We start from the raw sequence: 7,211 nt of genomic DNA, 5'->3' as shown, positions 1-7,211 counted from the left end.
CACAGAAGTATAGGTGACTGTTTAGTTTCATAGTAGGCTTGTTATCAATAACTCATAGTCCTCTAAAATTAAAGAATTAATAGATGTCACCTGGAACGCTAAAAACTGTTTAAAACATCTAATAATATACAAAAACTGGTACATTTAAGAGGAAGGTTCAAAAGACTACAAAGAAGTACAGGTGAATGCTTAGTATCATAGTAGGCTTGTTATCAATAACTCATAGTCCTCTAAAATTAAAGAATTAATAGATGGCACCTGGAACGCTAAAAACTGTTCAAAACATCTAATAATATACAAAAACTGGTACATTTAAGAGGAAGGTTCAAAAGAATACACAAAAGTATAGGTCAATGCTTAGTATCATAGTAGGCTTTTTATCAATAACTCATAGTCCTCTAAAATTAAAGAATTAATTGATGTCACCTGGAATGGTAGAAACTGTTTAAAACATCTAATAATATACAAAAACTGGTACATTTAAGAGGATGGTTCAAAAGAATACATATAAGTATAGGTGAATGCTTAGTTTCATAGTAGGCTTGTTATCAATAACTATTAGTCCTCTAAAATTGAAGTATTAACAGATGTCACCTGGAACGCTAAAAACTGTTCAAAACATCTAATAATATACAAAAACTGGTACATTTAAGAGGAAGGTTCAAAAGACTACACAGAAGTATAGGTGAATGCTTAGTATCATAGTAGGCTTGTTATCAATAACTCATAGTCCTCTAAAATTAAAGAATTAATAGATGTCAGCTGGAATGGTAGAAACTGTTTTAAACATCTAATAATATACAAAAACTGGTACATTTAAGAGGATGGTTGAAAAGAATACATATAAGTATAGGTGAATGATTAGTTTCATAGTAGGTTTGTTATCAATAACTCATAGTCCTCTAAAATTAAAGAATTAATAGATGTCACCTGGAACGCTAAAAACTGTTTAAAAAATCTAATAATATACAAAAACATGTACATATAAGAGGAAGGTTCAAAAGAATACATATAAGTATAGTTGAATGCTTAGTTTCATAGTAGGCTTGTTATCAATAACTCATAGTCCTCTTATATTAAAGAATTAATAGATGTCACCTGGAACGCTAAAAGCTTTTTAAAACATCTAATAATATACAAAAACTGGTACATTTAAGAGGAAGTTTCAAAAGACTACACAGAAGTATAGGTGAATGCTTAGTTTCATAGTAGGTTTGTTATCAATAACTCATAGTCCTCTAATATTAAAGAATTAATAAATGTCACCTGGAACGCTAAAAACTGTTTAAAAAATCTAGTAATAAACAAAAACATTTACATATAAGAGGATGGTTCAAAAGAATACATATAAGTATAGTTGGATGCTTAGTTTCATAGTAGGCTTGTTATCAATAACTATTAGTCCTCTAAAATTAAAGAATTAATAGATGTCACCTGGAACGCAAGAAACTGTTTTAAACATTTAATAATATACAAAAACTTGTACATTTAAGAGGGTGGTTCAAAAGAATACACAGAAGTACAGGTGAATGCTTAGTTTCATAGTAGGCTTGTTATCAATAACTATTAGTCCTCTAAAATTAAAATATTGATAGATGTCACCTGGAACGCTAGAAACTGTTTAAAACATCTAATAATATAAGAAAAATGGTACATTTTAGAGGAAAGTTCAAAAGAATACACAGAAGTATAGGTGACTGTTTAGTTTCATAGTAGGCTTGTTATCAATAACTCATAGTCCTCTAAAATTAAAGAATTAATAGATGTCACCTGGAACGCTAAAAACTGTTTAAAACATCTAATAATATACAAAAACTGGTACATTTAAGAGGAAGGTTCAAAAGACTACACGGAAGTATAGATGAATGCTTAGTATCATAGTAGGCTTGTTATCAATAACTCATAGTCCTCTAAAATTAAAGAATTAATAGATGTCACCTGGAACGGTAGAAACTGTTTAAAACATTTAATAATATACAAAAACTGGTACAATTAAGAGGATGGTTCAGAAGAATACATATAAGTATAGGTGAATGCTTAGTTTCATAGTAGGCTTGTTATCAATAACTATTAGTCCTCTAAAATTAAAGTATTGATAGATGTCACCTGGAATGCTAGAAACTGTTTAAAACATCTAATAATATACAAAACCTGGTATATTTTAGAGGAAAGTTCAAAAGAATACACAGTAGTATAGGTGAATGCTTAGTTTCATAGTAGGCTTGTTATCAATAACTCATAGTCCTCTTATATTAAAGAATTAATAGATGTCACCTGGAACGCTAAAAGTTGTTTAAAACATCTAATAATATACAAAAACTGGTACATTTAAGAGGAAGGTTCAAAAGACTACACAGTAGTATAGGTGAATGCTTAGTTTCATAGTAGGCTTGTTATCAATAACTCATAGTCCTCTAAAATTAAAGAATTAATAGATGTCACCTGGAACGCAAGAAACTGTTTTCAACATTTAATAATATACAAAAACTGGTACATTTAAGAGGATGGTTCAAAAGAATACACGGAAGTATAGGTGAATGCTTAGTTTCATAGTAGGCTTGTTATCAATAACTATTAGTCCTCTAAAATTAAAGTATTGATGGATGTCACCTGGAACGGTAGAAACTGTTTAAAACATCTAATAATATAAAAAAAATGGTACATTTTAGAGGAAAGTTCAAAAGAATACAAAGAAGTATAGGTGACTGTTTAGTTTCATAGTAGGCTTGTTATCAATAACTCATAGTCCTCTAAAATTAAAGAATTAATATATGTCACCTGGAACGCTAAAAACTGTTTAAAACATCTAATAATATACAAAAACTGGTACATTTAAGAGGAAGGTTCAAAAGACTACACAGAAGTATAGGTGAATGCTTAGTTTCATAGTAGGTTTGTTATCAATAACTCATAGTCCTCTAAAATTAAAGAATTAATAGATGTCACCTGGAACGCTAAAAACTGTTTAAAAAATCTAATAATATACAAAAACATGTACATATAAGAGGATGTTTCAAAAGAATACATATAAGTATAGTTGAATGCTTAGTTTCATAGTAGGCTTGTTATCAATAACTCATAGTCCACTAAAATTAAAGAATTAATAGATGTCACCTGGAACGCTAAAAACTGCTTAAAACATCTAATAATATACAAAAACTGGTACATTTAAGAGGAAGGTTCAAAAGACTACACATGAATATAGGTGAATGCTTAGTTTCATAGTAGGCTTGTTATCAATAACTCATAGTCCTTTAAAATTAAAGAATTAATAGATGTCACCTGCAACGGTAGAAACTGTTTAAAACATCTAACAATATACAAAAACTGGTACATTTAAGAGGGTGGTTCAAAAGAATACATATAAGTATAGGTGAATGCTTAGTTTCATAGTAGGCTTGTTATCAATAACTATTAGTCCTCTAAAATTAAAGAATTAATATATGTCACCTGGATTGCTAAAAACTGTTTAAAACATCTAATAATATACAAAAACTGGTATATTTAAGAGGAAGGTTCAAAAGACTACACAGAAGTATAGGTGAATGCTTAGTTTCATAGTAGGTTTGTTATCAATAACTCATAGTCCTCTAAAATTAAAGAATTAATAGATGTCACCTGGAACGCAAAAAACTGTTTAAAAAATCTAATAATATACAAAAACATGTACATATAAGAGGATGGTTCAAAATAATACATATAAGTATAGGTGAATGCTTAGTTTCATAGTATACTTGTTATCAATAACTATTAGTCCTCTAAAATTAAAGTATTGATAGATGTCACCTGGAATGCTAGAAACTGTTTAAAACATCTAATAATATAAAAAAATGATAAATTTTAGAGGAAAGTTCAAAAGAATACACAGAAGTATAGGTGACTGCTTAGTTTCATAGTAGACTTGTTATCATTAACTCATAGTTCTCTAAAATTAAAGAATTGATAGATGTCACCTGCAATGCTAAAAACTGTTTAAAACATCTAATAGTATACAAAAACTGGTACATTTAAGAGGATGTTTCAAAAGAATACATATAAGTATAGGTGAATGCTTAGTTTCATAGTAGACTTGTTATCAATAACTCATAGTCCTTTAAAATTAAAGAATTAATAGATGTCACCTGCAACGGTAGAAACTGTTTAAAACATCTAACAATATACAAAAACTGGTACATTTAAGAGGGTGGTTCAAAAGAATACATATAAGTATAGGTGAATGCTTGGTTTCATAGTAGGCTTATTATCAATAACTATTAGTCCTCTAAAATTAAAATATTGATAGATGTCACCTGGAACGCTAGAAACTGTTTAAAACATCTAATAATATAAAAAAAATGGTACATTTTAGAGGAAAGTTCAAAAGAATACACAGAAGTATAGGTGACTGTTTAGTTTCATAGTAGGCTTGTTATCAATAACTCATAGTCCACTAAAATTAAAGAATTAATAGATGTCACCTGGAACGCTAAAAACTGCTTAAAACATCTAATAATATACAAAAACTGGTACATTTAAGAGGAAGGTTCAAAAGACTACACAGAAGTATAGGTGAATGCTTAGTTTCGTAGTAGGCTTGTTATCAATAACTCATAGTCCTTTAAAATTAATGAATTAATAGATGTCACCTGGAACGCTAAAAACTGTTTAAAAAATCTAATAATATACAAAAACATGTAAATATAAGAGGATGGTTCAAAAGAATACATATAAGTATAGTTGAATGCTTAGTTTCATAGTAGGCTTGTTATCAATAACTATTAGTGCTCTAAAATTAAAGAATTGATAGGTGTCACCTGGAACGCTAGAAACTATTTAAAACATCTAATAATATACAAAAACTGGTACATTTAAGAGGAAGGTCCAAAAACATGCACAGAAGTATAGGTGACTGATTAGTTTCATAGTAGGCTTGTTATCAATAACTCATAGTCCTTTAAAATTAAAGAATTAATAGATGTCACCTGCAACGGTAGAAACTGTTTAAAATATCTAATAATATACAAAAACTGGTACATTTTAGAGGATGGTTCAAAAGAATACATATAAGTATAGGTGAATGCTTAGTTTCATAGTAGACTTGTTATCAATAACTATTAGTCATCTAAAATTAAAGTATTGATAGATGTTACCTGGAATGCTAGAAACTGTTTAAAACATCTAATAATATAAAAAAAATGATACATTTTAGAGGAAAGTTGAAAAGAATACACATAAGTATAGGTGACTGCTTAGTTTCATAGTAGACTTTTTATCAATAACTCATAGTCCTCTTATATTGGAGAATTAATAGATGTCACCTGGAACGTTAAAAGCTGTTTAAAACATCTAATAATATACAAAATCTGGTACATGTAAGAGGAAGGTTCAAAAGGCTACACAGAAGTATAGGTGAACGCTTAGTTTCATAGTAGGCTTGTTATAAATAACTCATAGTCCTTTAAAATTAAAGAATTAATAGATGTCACCTGGAACGCAATAAACTATTTTAAACATTTAATAATATACAAAAACTGGTACATTTAAGAGGATGGTTCAAAAGAATACACCGAAGTATAGGTGAATGCTTAGTTTCATAGTAGGCTTGTTATCAATAATTATTAGTCCTCTAAAATTAAAGTATTAATAGATGTCACCTGGAACGCTAAAAACTGTTTAAAAAATCTAATAATATACAAAAACATGTACATATAAGAGGACGGTTCAAAAGAATACATATAAGTATAGTTGAATGCTTAGTTTCATAGTAGGCTTGTTATCAATAACTATTAGTCTTCTAAAATTAAAGTATTGATAGATGTCACCTGGAAAGGTAGAAACTGTTTAAAACATCTAATAATATACAAAAACTGGTACATTTAATAGGATGGTTCAAAAGAATACATATACGTATAGGTGAATGCTTAGTTTCATACTAGGCTTGTTATCAATAACTCATAGTCCTCTAAAATTAAAGAATTAATAGATGTCACCTGGAATGGTAGAAACTGTTTAAAACATCTAATAATATACAAAAACTGGTACATTTAAGAGGATGGTTCAAAAGAATACATATAAGTACAGGTGAATGCTTAGTTTCATAGTAGCTTTGTTATCAATAACTCATAGTCCTCTAAAATTAAAGAATTAATAGATGTCACCTGGAACGCTAAAAACTGTTTAAAAAATCTAATAATATACAAAAACATGTACATATAAGAGGACGGTTCAAAAGAATACATATAAGTATAGTTGAATGCTTAGTTTCATAGTAGGCTTGTTATTAATAACTATTAGTCTTCTAAAATTAAAGTATTGATAGATGTCACCTGGAAAGGTAGAAACTGTTTAAAACATCTAATAATATAAAAAAACTGGTACATTTAAGTGGATGGTTCAAAAGAATACACAGAAGTATAGGTGACTGCTGAGTTTCATAGGAGGCTTGTTATCAATAACTCATAGTCCTCTAAAATTAAAGAATTGATAGATGTCAACTGGAACGCTAAAAACTGTTTAAAACATCTAATAATATAAAAAAACTGGTACATTTAAGAGGATGGTTCAAAAGAATACATATAATTATAGGTGAATGCTTAGTTTCATAGTAGACTTGTTATCAATAACTATTAGTCCTCCAAAATTAAATTATTGATAGATGTCACCTGGAATGCTAGAAACTGCTTAAAACATCTAATAATATAAGGAAAGTTCAAAACAATACACAGAAGTATAGGTGACTGCTTAGTTTCATAGTAGGCTTGTTATCAATAACTCATAGTCCTCTTATATTAAAGAATTAATAGATGTCACCTGGAACGCTAAAAGCTGTTTAAAAAATCTAATAATATACAAAAACTGGTACATTTAAGAGGATGGTTCAAAAGAATACACAGAACTATATGTGAATGCTTAGTTTCATTGTAGGCTTGTTATCAATAACTATTAGTCCTCTAAAATTAAATATTGATGGATGTCACCTGGAACGCCAGAAACTGTTTAAAACATCTAATAATATAAAAAAATGGTACATTTTAGAGGAAAGTTCAAAAGAATGCACAGAAGTATAGGTGACTGTTTAGTTTCATAGTAGGCTTGTTATCAATAACTCATAGTCCTCTAAAATTAAAGAATTAATAGATGTCACCTGGAACGCTAAAAACTGTTTAAAACATCTAATAATATACAAAAACTGGTACATTTAAGAGGAAGGTTCAAAAGACTACAAAGAAGTA

Source organism: Papaver somniferum, chromosome 4, assembly GCF_003573695.1.
Source record: "Papaver somniferum cultivar HN1 chromosome 4, ASM357369v1, whole genome shotgun sequence".
Lineage (NCBI taxonomy): Eukaryota > Viridiplantae > Streptophyta > Magnoliopsida > Ranunculales > Papaveraceae > Papaver > Papaver somniferum.
The sequence above is the reverse complement of the archived record's forward strand: the minus strand, read 5'-3'. Positions refer to the sequence as shown.